This window comes from Callospermophilus lateralis, chromosome 4, assembly GCF_048772815.1.
Source record: "Callospermophilus lateralis isolate mCalLat2 chromosome 4, mCalLat2.hap1, whole genome shotgun sequence".
In the NCBI taxonomy this organism is placed as follows: Eukaryota; Metazoa; Chordata; class Mammalia; order Rodentia; family Sciuridae; genus Callospermophilus; species Callospermophilus lateralis.
The window spans coordinates 71,948,639-71,962,785 of NC_135308.1; the positions used below are offsets into that span (position 1 = coordinate 71,948,639).

General features: G+C 38.5%; 1 pseudogene; it reads right to left on the minus strand.

Moving 5' to 3' along the window:
* LOC143398294 (antigen WC1.1-like) overlaps positions 1-13,814 on the minus strand; it is a 90,561-nt pseudogene extending 76,747 nt beyond the window's left edge.
* Positions 13,815-14,147: the final 333 nt, after the last annotated feature.

Genomic DNA, 14,147 nt, shown 5'->3' on the forward strand with positions numbered 1-14,147 from the left:
AACTATCTTACCTGTGGGAGATACACATGATTCTTACAAGCTTAAGATCAAGTTTGGGGAGTTGTTCTGAGAAGGACTTTTCTTACAGAACAAGGAAGCCTTAGAGAAGGAATTGATCATATTGCTCAACAAGTTCTCAGAATGCTGTAATGGGTGCCATCTTGAGAAGGCATTCTTTTAGCCCAATGTAGGGGCTAAATTGTGCTGGGATTATAAAATTTGGATTAATCATACTTCAGTATCTCTGGGTGACTCCTCCACAGTGACAGAGTGGAAGAGTGACCACCTCAGTCTCAGATAGGAAGAGTGACTGACAAAAACACACTGAGATAGTGGCACAGAAGGGACTAGAGGTCTCATTGATATGTGGTACATGTGGCCATAAAAGGAGATGGGGTGTGAAGGAGTGCTTCAAAGGGCGAAAGTCATTAATGGAGAGGCCAGGATGTTATCTCAGTTGTGTTCAAGGATGCTGGCAGCACCAGGAACAGGAGACAGAGGAGCCTGGTGAGGCTGATACTTCAGCCTTCCTGGATGAGGGGGAGTGACCAGTCTTATACAATTGCACATGGAGGCCATGTCTGATAACTCAGAGATCAATTTGGTGATTCACCCCATTTCTATGTCCACCTCTAAGGTGGACATCAGTGGTTTGATTGCTTATGCCACTTTTTACAGGCCTTCCAGGGATTCGCCATGGCTAGGGCACTGGGCATGCCCCCATGGGCCTGAGGCTTTCGCATAGTGTGTGCCTACCAGTTGGGTCCACAAACTACTGAAGGAAGGGCTTGTGGTGCCTTTGACTTTTGCTTTCCCCCCCCTCCCCGCTCCCGTTTGCAAACAGAACCCCTCCAACATGATTATGGCCTGCCCCATCAGTATTCCATTTATCTCCATGGCGGGAAATGAGGAGCAAAGTGCAGCCAGCATTTCAAACTAAATTCTAGCTCACTTTGATGGGAACTCAAAGGAACAGCAACTGGTTTCATTTTTAGTCTACTAACCCCGCATATCTGGTGGATTTAAATGTTAAATCAGCAGGAAAGAGTTCTCTGTATGCAAGTATTTTGTATGGAAGGAATTTTAAGTAATTTTTTTTCTTTTTCAATTTATAAAGTTTTATATTTTCCTTACTATTATGTAATTAGTGCATTTTAAAATTCCTTAAATGGATGTTTCTCTTATCTTTTTTTAATAAAATAATTTTCTTCTTAGTTTTTAATTTCCCTTTTCTCTTTGTATTTTCTGCAATGTTTCTTTTTAAATTAATTTTCCTTTTATTAATTTACATTCTACATTTATTCTTCCTTTTATCTATTTACTGCTTTTTAGTTGTTATTAGTGTATTTGATTATTACTGTATTTATATAGCTGATTTATGTTTATGTGTTAAATACTGCTGTTATTCATTTCTTCTTTCTGAGGTATGATGGTGATTAAACCAAGAGCCTCAAACATGTTGGATGTGCTTTGCCACTGAGCTACCCCTTCAGCCACTTGAGTGAGTTTGTACCTTAATGTAGCCATGACCTAGCCCTGCTCAAGACTTGGTGGATGTTATGGTTTGGATGTGAGGTGTCCCCCAAAAGCTCCTGATGAGACAATGCAAGAAGTTTTAGAAGAGAAATGACTGGGTTACGAGAGTCTCAATCCAATCAGTGAATTAATCCCATGATAGCATTAACTGAGAGGTAATATTATTATTGTCTTTGACTGAGAGAAACCAAGGAGTTCAGTGTACTTGTAGGGGGAGGATTATAATGGGACATCATGTTGTCTAATCGGGGTAAGAAGAACATGTGCAACCACGAGAAGAGTGGAAAACTGGGAAACTGATAAGGGAAAACATTTGGAGTTTGTACAAGGATGAATTATCTGGAAAAGGAGCATCAAGAATATATGCTGTAAGGAGAAGAGGCAATAGTTAGGGAAATAAACAATTCAATCAAAATCTCAAGCTGGACAGTTAGTAATGGTCAATAGTGTGACCATAAAAGGAGATGGAGTGTGAAGGAGTGCTTCAAAGGGCGAAAGTCATTAATGGAGAGGCCAGGATGTTATCTCAGTTGTGTTCCAGGATGGCTGGCAGCACCAGGAACAGGAGACAGAGGAGCCTGGTGAGCCTGGTACTTCAGCCTTCCTGGATGAAGGCAAGTGACCAGGCTGGAGAGAGGCACCAACTTACATGGGGCAAATTTAAAGTAGCTGAACATGGATTAAAAGAAAATAAATTGTTGAAAGTAGAAATATTCAATGAGTTGGTCAGAAAAAAGAAAAAAAAATGTATGTTGAAAGGGAAATGCAGAACCTTCAAATAATAAGGAAATCATTGTTTTCAGAGGACAACCAGATTTTTGTGAGAACATAAAACTGAAGGGGACGTTACAGTTATTAAGAATTTAGAAGATGTCGTTTCCTTCAGGCCCCATGGAATGTTTTCTGGGAGAGGGATGAAGTGGGCATATTAGTCTGCGGTAGCATATGGATAAAGGCTCAGAGGAGGTAGTATAAACCAAGACCTCTGGGATTGTGAGGAGATTAAATTCACGGTGAAAATAAGGGTAGTCAAGGTTCCTCATCTCACAGCACTCCCCCATGATGTCAGATGAGAAGAATAACAGCTTTTAAATAGGATTTTTATTGGGCCCATGCTTTGGAGAGGCCTCTATCTCTTCTTATACTTATTCTTTGGAGAGGCCTCTAGCTCTATATACTAATCATGCATCTCTTTCCCACCTTCCTCCTGCTCTGCTCATGATGGGATTTATCAGTACCTCAAGGTCATTATGTTACTCCCACCTCAGTATTTACCCTGACCAAATGCTCTACTTCTTCCTGCATTGGACCTTTACTCCTTCTTTAGTTCTTAACTTAAATATAAATTTTCTCTTACTCAATGTATGTATTTCTACAGCACCTACCATGCCTCATGTCATTTAACTTTATGCATGGTGTGTGTACAATAACTGTGGTGCAAACATTCACCCTCTTACTAAGGAAATATAGTTTAATTAATATAACAAGACTGCATTACCCAAATGCTTAGAAAATTTATCTGAGTATAACTTCATGCTCCCATATTCTCTGTTCAGTCTCTCTGATACTTTTTTCATAAATTGCTATGATTGCAGGCTTCCTCACATATGCCTTTGAAACAAGATCGCAAGAACTGAATCAAGTAATCTCTATCCAGTATTCATTTTCTAGAACTCATTCATTCATATTTTGTAGACTTATTTCAACTCATCCATTATGTTTGAATCTCAGAAGTCACCCATGAAATGTGCATGACCCCAACTGGCATGGAAGCCAGTGGGTAGGAAAGTCTGGGAACTCTCAGTGGCACTCCTGCTATTAAGACTGTCCAATACGTGAGAATTCCTACCTAGATTTGCCATAGGTTCCACACAGCACAGGAGATGGGGTGACTTGCGGGAGCCACATAGCCACACAGCCTCTCAGAGATGGGTGGGGCTTGCCAAGATTCCAATCAACCTGTTATTTGCAAGCCACCATGAAGAAAGACTCCACCTTCCAGAGCCTTATTCCTGCCATTAATGTACTCTCCTTTAAATAAAGGCCAGAGCCAATTTCTTCACATCATACACACCCTTACAATATTAACCCTAAATGTATAACAGTTACATGCAAAAGAAAAGTAATTAAACATGTATAACACATCCTTAGCGAATATCTTTATGATCTTATGGTAGAAAAGTTCTATTTAGTGTACAAAAAATGTTGATAAGCTGTGCTTCATTAAGAACAATACTTGACATTTGAAAGATCATATTAAAGAGAGTGAAAGTAAAAGGACAAGAGTTAAAAACCATATACTAATACATACATATTTGCACCAAAAACTATTATCATGATAATATGTAGGATCATTATTTGAGAAGTCAACAAGCATCAAATCTCAATATCCCTTGAATTTATTAATACATGGTCATGTATTAATACTGTCTGCTCTTAAAGACACATCACTCTAATACCAGTCAGCCCTGACCTCTCTTACCTGAGCAGACCACAGAGGCTGTGTTTCCATGGGCACAGGCAGGAACGCCCAGGGCAGTCACAGGACAATTCCACAAGAAGGCCTCAGACCCTGAGCAGTGAAATCTGTCTTTCCAGATCTCATCTCCTCCTTCCACAAAGTATGCTCCCTTTGGGGTGGAGATGGCGACTCCACAGCCCAGCTGACGGCAAACTACATTGGCATTGGCCATATTCCAGTGGGAGGCACAGAGTGTTCTCCAGCCTCCAGAGGTCTTCATCTCCACTTGACCCTCACACTGAGAGCTGCCATTTTTCATGAGCCGAACATCTGTATATCCTGGTAGAAGACAGGGTTTAGCAACATCACACATTTTTCTTACCCTCCCCCTCAGAGTGCATAGGGAGATTAACATCCTGCTGTGAGTCTCACCTGAGCAGACAACATGCACAGCCCCTCTGTGGGGACACCTTCCTCCAGGACAGGGTACTCTGGGGCAGAACCAGAGCTCAGGCTCCTGTCCTTTACACTGGAACTCTTCAGCCCAGACCTGTTCACTGTCCTCTCTAAAGGGCAGGTTCCCCGAAACAGGTGCAGCCTTGCCACACCCCAGCTCTGCACAGATGACCTGGGCCACGGGGAAGGTGAAATTCCCATCAGATACTGGAATCCATCCTTCTCCAGAATTCACTTCCACTCGCCCAGAGCAGGGTCCACCTCCTCCATCCAAACGCACAAATCCTGTGGGAGAAAGTAAGTAACAAAATGAGTACCATATCTTGGAATTGGGAGCTACATGTCACAGGCATGCTGGAGAGCTTTCTTTCCCCAGGGTGTGGTGAAGGTGTTCAATAGTTGGTACCAAAATGTGAATTTCTTGAGCAAGTGTGTGAACACAAATTTATGAGCAGAAATTTAAAAGGTCAGTTTTGAATGATTGACTCAATAAATAAAGATATATCTATCTATATATCTTTATATGTATCTATATATAACATATATATCATATTTATGTGTGTTTGTGTTTGCACATGTGTGTGTTTGTGTGGTTGTAATATGTGTGTTTTTATTTTCTTCTGTATGAACATATTATCCTTCATATTAAAAAGATACCTGTGTGTTTTCTTATATATCTGTCTCTTCTACCGTTTTTATAGGAGCTATATCTACCCACTGAATTTGAAATCAAGTAGAAAAAGACTAGGCTTAATTTTCACTATTTTCTTCTCAAAAACTTTATTCATTAAAAAATTCCAACTAAGTTAACATTTGTTAATGAGTGAAAAAATTCAATATGTATAAAAAATCGAACATTTATATTTATTTCCCATTTAGGCATGAGGAAAGAGTCCAGTAAATAGTGTGAGAATGAGATGAATCCAGGTTATCTTGACTAAAATAATCAGGGTTCTTTACATCATATTTTCTATTAATAAAGACAGGGAATTTAGAAGAATGATAAGAAGTTAAAAAAGAATTTATCAAGAGATTTGAGCATTTTTTGCCTTTTTGTTTTATTTTGTTTTGAGGGATTATTTTGTTATTAATAAGTAGAGTTGGAAGAAGCCATTAGATCTCTATCAAAGCTGATCAAGAAGGGGTTTCAAGTGTAGGTTTAGACCTTTGAGCAGGCATCCCACCACAAGTATGGAAAAGTTATGTAATAGTAAGTTTATGTGGTGAAGAAATTCTGCAGAGAAATCTTGCTGAAAAGAATAATATGATCAGTGTTTATTTTTCCAAAGTAGATCTTCAAAATGGAACAAACATCAAATCATTAATAAATTTTATTAAAATTTTTACTTAAAGCATTATAATTAGAATACTTTCATTTCTCTCTGAAACTGATGTATTAATATCAAGTGTGGATTTGTGACCTTGTGACTACAAGGTCATTTTATTTTATATCATTATTACAGAGGAGTGATGACAATCTACCTTACTTATAAAGTCACAATAAAAATACAAAATTTCAAAATGAAATCACTCTACTTTAGGAAGTTATGTTTTAAAAAGCATGAGACTTCTGCAGGGCATCATAAAAATCAGCTATCAATATTGGTGTCCAATGACTGGAACAATAAAGATCAGTCTCCAGAACAGAAACTATCAGTATAGTCTCTGCCTGTGGATGCAGCCAGATCTTTTTCTGTGTAGATTCTGGTTTCCACTCAGTTACATCTCCACACTAGGGATTAACACCGTCACCACCATGAGTTGTGCATGACTATTATAGTTCTGGATCAATTAAATACACAAATTTGTCTGCAGAAACACTGCTTCTTTTTCATTTTCTTGTTTTTCATTGTATATGATATATTTCTAGCTCCCAAGATATAGAATGTCTCAATAAAGGTAGAACAACATTAATTTTGAGTTCTATCTGATAGAATTCAGTGGAATTATAGTGTCATTCAGTTGAAATGTTATATGGGAATGTTTTTCTTAGGCACTGGACTAAGAAAATATTGATATTTCTATTGCAATATCAAAACTTTGTGAAGAACTTTTGCATAATTTTCATTAATGAAAATAGAAACATTTCAAATAAAGAAATAGATCATCCAATTCAGATTTCACCTTTACTCTTCTACTCTTTACAGGTCAGAGAGACCTAATCCAACTGTAGTCTGAGGGGGTGAAGAGCAAAATTCATTCAGTACATGTACTCATACAATTAACTGAGCATCTGTCATTGTGCTGAACAGATTCTGAGGTGTTCAGAGGGCAGTATTGTTGCAAACTCAACAGTATTTTAATTCATCTTTAAAACTATATTAATTATTTATAATTTTCTAGGCATTTTTAATGAACTGATATACATCCAGAATCCTTTAATCATTTTAAAAATACTTGATGTACAAATTAGAGTCAGCTACCATCTACACAGAGATGATCCCCACTTGTTATTCTTAGGGGTTGAATTACTCTGTTGCATTTAATATATAAAATATAAATAGAATAGTCAAAATATATATAATATAAATATATAAAATATAAATAGAAATATAAATAGAATAGTCAAAGTGTGGTTCAGGAGCAGGTATACATTCTTCTGTAAATCCAGATCCATTGATTTCAGATGTAGGTATTTTTATGGTCTACATAGTTCTTCAGCTAAGTAGGCATTTCTTATATCATAGTGGTTTAGGAATACTCATTACTTCTATTTTCAAAAATACATACCAGTTTTGGTAATATGTCGATAGTATAAAAGGATTTGGAGATAAAAATGATTTCCCTTACTCATCTGCATTACCAGATGGTTGAGGTAAATAGTACCACCATTTTATTGTCTACTTTTCTGTGCACCTTTCTTTCTTATACAAAATATATGTTCAAATAAAACTAATGTGTGCAGGGTGCAGTGGCATATGCCTGTAATCCCAGTGGCTCAGGAGACTGAGGCAGGAGGATCATAAATTCAAAGCCAGCCTCAGAACAGTGACACTCTAAGCAACTTAGTGAGACACTGTCTTTAAATAAAATATCAAAAAGGGCTGGGAATGTGGCTCAATGATTAAACACCCCTGAGTTTAATCTCCAGTACCCCCCAAAAAAAACAAAACAAATGAAACAAAAAATTAATATGCCATATGGAACCTATTATTCAGTCTGAACAATATATAGTCACAAAATCCCAGCGGTCTGAATGTTGAAGTTGATTCATTTGGGCCACTGGAGTATGAACACATAATTATCAATTAGTTATTCAGAATAGACCTTCTTCTTGAATCATGAGGAAAACCTATATGAAGGCTTGAACATTATTTAAGAGGTCTAAATTGGTAGAATTTACCCAGAATGATCATTTTTCAAGTCTCTTGAAAGAATTGACATGCATCTCTCCCTCTGAGTTTTAAATAGCATTTATATCAGAAGCTTCTTCTTTTGAATTTTGAGACATAACATGAAGCAAATCTACTAACTGAAGCTTTTTTGAAACATGAAGTTTAAATATAATATTCAATGTTGAGTCCATAAGCCTCATTTCTGTACGTCTATCACTCCACAATCCTACCATTCTGTTTAGGGCACAGAACTGTGTCACCCTAAACAGTTCATGGGAATGTCTCCATCAGTCATTGTATCTGGCCAGACATAAATCCATAAATTTCAAGTATCTTCCTCAAAGACCAAACTTTCCTTGTATCATTGGGCTTCCCAGTCACTTTGAAAGCCAGAGGTGGCATCATGACCTGCCCATCAAGGCACAGCAAGGGACAAGGAGAGTGGCCACTGGAGGCCCAGTATGGTTAAAAATGCCTCTGACTGGAAAAGGATAAAAATGAGGCAGAGAGGTCTTCAAAGAAGACACAATCTAAACTTCCTTCATAGTCCTAATGTAGGAAATATGTATATAAAGGCTATTTTGAGAGTCTCCTTCTATGTTTTCTTATTCAAAACATACCAAAACTTGGCATGTTCTAGAAACATTTTTTTTTCGGTTCTGGATATGTATATTTCAGGGAAATAATATTCTTATCTTTGTGAAGGTTCACATCTAGTGAGGACATAAAGTTTCAAGTTATAGGAAAAATTTATGAGACCTGGATAGAAAAAGAAAGAAAAATTCCATCTGCAGAAGTATATTGAATTACATGAATCATTCTCATTGGAGCAAATTGAAAATTACAGTCAGGTTTTCCCTTGTCTGATCTTTTGCTACATAAACACATTGCTTCCTTGGGAATGTTTTGATTTTCTCAAAAATGTGTCATTCATGGGAACTCTTCTTCACCTATTCTGACTTCAATGCCACAACTGTGAGTCACATATGCAAATCATTTTTCTCACTTTGTACAGCTAATGTGTACAGGATTCACACAAATGTAAACAGATTCCCTCCCCACCTTACACCTAGATTCTTAAGCACAGCTCAGATAATCCTTATGTGCTCTTTGTCACCCTTGTGTTGCCATCCACCAGATACTGTAAGCTTTCTCCATCTTCAAAAATTTGGTTTGTCTCCTGTTCCCATTGTTTTCAAATTTACCTCCCAATGTACTTTTCTTGTATCATTGAACCCATCATATGTAAACTATATAATCTTCCCCCACATTTCTTCTCATTTTCTTTTTGTTCCCTTAAATTTATTTGAACTGATACCTAAAAACACAAATAGTATAAATTTCAATGGGTAAATAGATGTGCTTGTGTATGTATACATTGTGTTATCTTTGTTTCCTCACACTTTATTTATTTTTGTTGAAAACTTTTTGTTTTGGCTTTTTGAAATGTAGTTTATTATTTTTTCTATAGTCACCCTCCTGTGCAGTGGTACATCAGAACTTCTTGTTCCTATCTAAGCAAAAACTCTTATTCATTTATCAATCTGTAGCCTTCTATTTCCATTCTCTGTACTTTCCAGCCTGTGGTTATCACAATTCCAGCCTCAAATTTGATATGGTCAACTCTTTTAGATTTGACATATAGTGTGATTATATGGCACTCTTCTTTCTTTGCCCGAGTTATTTCACAAAACATAATGGTCTCCAGGTCAATGCATGCTGCAGTAAATAAAAGGATTTCATTTTTTTTTGTCCTACAGAGTATTGCATTGTGTAAATTTACTTCATTTTATTTATCCATTTATCAGTTGATGGACACTTAGGATTCACACAAATGTAGATTCCCTCCCCACCTTACACCCAAGGTCTTAAGCACTTAATTCCATTTCTTAGCTACTGTCGGTAGTACTACCATAAGCATTGGTGTATAGATATCTCTTCATCCTGATTTTATTTCCTTTGGATATATGCTCAGCCATGGATTGCTATATCATATGGAAATTATTTTTGGGAGGGCCCTCTTATAATGTCTTTATATTTCCTTTGTCTGTAAAGGATAGTTTTGCTGTGTTCTGAATTTTTGATTGGCAGGTTTTACTTTCAACTCTATGAAAATCTCATGGCACTTACTTCCGGTCTATATGTTTACTGTGAGGAACCTGTCATCAGGTGAATTAGGCCATTCCTATGTGTTTGTTTCTTTGTGATTGCTTGAGACTCTATCTTTCATCTTTGGGAGCTGTATTATAATATGTAAAGAGCCCAAGGTTCCAGGTCAAATCTAGGTGCCCAATTAAATTTTTAGCCCCAAACAGAGACTTAACTCTCTATTTATTCATAGTGTGCTGTCTGGGGCTTTGGGAAGCACTGAGGAGGGTGGTCCTGTGTCCACCAACACTGCAATGCTGTCACACACTGAGGCCACAGCCTGCCAAGGCAACACAGAACTGGGGAGGGACCAAGGCCCTCAGTGCTATGAGCTGCCTACTGTTGAAGTGGACTGACAGACCAAGACTCCTGCAACCAGCCACAGGTTCTTCTTGAGTCTGTCACACAAGCACATAGGTCTTGCTCTGCCTGTGAGCTCTGTCCCTAATTCCTACAGAGTGCTGAGTATCACCATGGTGGGCCTGGCACTGAGCTCCAAGACAAAGTCCTGTGCCAGCCTTGTGCCCTGCTCCTTAGCAAGTGGAGTATTGCTTCCCTCCTTGCCAAGGCAGCTTGGAGGAGTGGTGGTGGAGACAGTCTCTCTGCTACCTGACTAAACACAGTTCCAGATTCTCAGTCTGAACACAGTGGTATAGCAACCAGTGTTGGACAGTTCAGGGCACCAGGTTTCATTCTGGCAGGACTTGTCCCAGATTTTAAGTCCAAGGCCTGAGCTTAATTTCTTTTCCAGTCCCCAAGAAGGATGTATCTCTCTTCATGCTGGGCTGCCTGAGGTTGGAAAATTTTAATCTTCCCCCCCTTTTGAATATGTCTTTCTGTTTAATATACTAAAAACAGGTACTCACCTGGTTTATTGTCTCTTATCAAGCTAGTTTGGTGTGTGAATAGCAGTTTACTCAGTGTTATTTGTGGGAGATCACTGAATAAATATCCTGGTCCTAAACTACATGATATCTTACCATAATAAACATGCATTAATATTTTATGGCATTCAAGATTGATTAGCCAGGGCTGGGTTACATTAACCTTCCTAAGCATGAGTTTATACAGATGTTGCTTTTAAAAGGAAATGTAGAGAGAATCTATTGTAGTAATATTACTGTAGTAATAAGGAAAGCCTGTGACTCAGAGCATTTCATTCACAGTTCTCTGGCTTTTCCTGCCAATGTGTTAAGAATTCTGAAGTCTGAATCTGGAAAGGAGAATTACAACTTTGCAGTAATCCAAAATTCTCCTGTGAGGTGTTCAATCCCAGCCCCGTGCCCATAACCTATTAACCCAGTGCAAAAATATCTATGGCTATGGCTATACATATATAAACACTCAATTAAACTGAGAAAAATAGAGTCTCATTTTTGCATGTCTTTTGAAAAGTGCTGTAAATTGGGTGTATATGGTAATTTATGTGTAATCCTAAAAATAGTAAATTAGAGAAACAAAATTATGAAGATTGATTGTAAGTGGAATCATCCCATAACAAACCCATCTTATCAAGAAAGAGAATTGAGAAAGGAAAGGATAATATTTGAAGTTTACAAGAAGGGAGACAAATGAAGCCCATCATTTGCAGCTATTTGGAACACTCAGGGTCTGTGAAAGAACCTCTCTGTCCTCCTTGGACTGTTCATTTCCTACTCCCCCAAGGGTAAGACACTCACTTATTTAGAACTTTTATTATCAATACAGTGGGAATTCACTGGCCATACCTGAGCAGATGACACCTGCGTCCAACTTGTGTGTGCAGTGGTGTTGCCCCCAGCCTAGAGAAGGGCACTTCCACACATGGGATTCCTTTCCTGTGCACTTCAGGTCATCCAGCCAGATGGGCCCTGATCCCTCCCCAAAGAGTGCCTCGTGCAGGGCATTGAGGGCCTCACCACAGCCCAGCTGTCTGCACACCACATGGGCATCTTTCAGGTCCCAGCTGAAGTCACACACAGTGCCCCAGGAATGCTGGTGAAGAATTTCCACTCTGCCTGCACAGCGACTGCCCCCATCCACCAGGCGGAGCTGTGGAGTCTCTGAGGAGAAAGAATCATGTCAAGGTTTGCATTTACAAAGAGAATGAGAAGGGTTCTACTCCCTCCCACAAACTAAGCTTTCAGAATGCAGAGTTTGCTGGGTAAGACATGGCATTGTCATATCTGGGCAGCAACTAGGTCTCAGTTCCTACCAAAACAAGTAGGAAAATTAATTGTGTAAAAAAAAAAAGGAATTAAACTCATTGTAATCTAATAAGTAGTCTCAAGTAGAAGTTGGATCCTATCAGATGTAAAGTTGTTGTTGGTAGAGTTCTTCATAAGGTGTGATAAAATGTTTCTAGAAATGTCAGGATTCCTACTTTGAGAAGTTGAAAGTATTTTTTTGTGTGTGTGTGTGTGTGTGTGTGTGTGTGTGAATGATCTCTGAGATTCAATGTAATGTGCCAGCATCTGAAATGGTTTCTAATAAAGCATGCATGCTCAAGTGTCAATGGTTTGAGATTTGGAAGAATGAGAGCACAGCAGATGGAGCAAGAAATGGGGATGAGATCATCAGAAGTCTCAGGTGACCGCTATGAATCCAGGGGAATACATAATTATATAGATATTAAGAATGAGAATGAATGGATCACAAGGCAGATTATGGTTTCCTTCAAAATATTTCACTAATGATTCTACATTTCAGAATTCAGATATGAATATTTTATTTCAAATCTGTGTTCACTTTAGGTAGACTGTGCAACCTACCAAAAATATGATGTCAGATGCTGACATTGCTCAGATGCCACTAGGAATCATTGAATGCTACTTTTTAAAATAATGTCTTGGATTTCCTGTCAGGAGTTCTTATTATTCAAAAATAGGAGTTCTTAATGAGGGAGGGAAATCGCAGAATAGAATTACCTTTGTTGTGACTCTGAGAATGAAAAGAATCGGGGAACACAGTGGAAACTGTATTCTAAGAAGAGAAAGAGAGGACTTGGAACTAATTAAAGAAATTATTAGAATTCTAAATAATCCAGAGAAGCATTAAGGCAGCCCATAAAAAAGTACAAAGTAATTTACAAGATCAACTTCAGCTGCCTGGTGAGGGAGGCAACCTGCAAGCATAAGGTAAGCTGGAGAGTGCAGACAACCCAGATGGTGTCAGCAGAGCAGCAGTCTTAGTTGTGGGAGAAACACATGGTTCTTATAAGCTTTAGATCAAGTTTGGGGAATTGTTCTGAGAGAGACTCCTCCTGCACAACAAGAGAGCTTTAGAGAATTCATGACGATGCTCAGTGAGCTCTCATAGTGCTATAACCAGAAGCTATCTTGAGAAAGGGCCTATTATAGGGAATAAACTGTGTAGGGATTATAAAATATAGGTCAATTCAGGGTCCCTGGGTCACCTTGCTACAGTGATGGGGGGGTATGTTAGCACTCTACAGTCTCAGATAGGGAGAGTGCCTGTGGCAAACATACTGAGAGGATTGAGTGGCAGGGAAGGCCCTGGAAGCCTCATTAGGAAGTGGTCCTTCCCTCTGTGAAGAAGAGTGATTCCATTCACATGTGCTTGCACATAGGGAGAGAGCTCAGAGAACACATCTGACAGTTCACCGCATTCCCATATCCCCTCTCCACGGTGGAGCTCAGTGGTTTGATTGCTTACACCACTTTTCACAGGCATTCCAAGGATATACCATGACTAGGACACTTCCATGGTCAATGACTAGAGGCCTCTGGAACAAGTATGTGCCCACCAGTTGGATTCACAAAGCACTTAAAGAATGGTTTGTGGTGACTTTGACTTCTGTTTTGCAATGCTCCCCGGGTTTGCTAACAAAATCCCTGTAGTGTGATGGCCAGCCCCATCAACCTTCCCTTACCCTCCATGGCAGGAAATGAGGAGCAGAGTGCAGCCAGCATATCACACCAAATCCCAGAACATTTGGTGGGAAGAGAGAGAAACTACAATTGGTTTCTTTTGCAGGCTACTAACCCCACATACCTGGTGCATTCAAATGTTAGCTCACCTGCAAAGAGGTGTCTCCAGTGTAAATATTTTACCTGGGAAGAATTTTTGACACATTTTAAATTATTTATATCTTATTATATTAAACTATTATTTATATCTTATTATTTTTTTACCATTGATTTATTTTAAAATCTTTAAAGGGATTTTCTCTTTTTTATTTCTAATTTTTCTGTTTCTTCAAATACATTTTT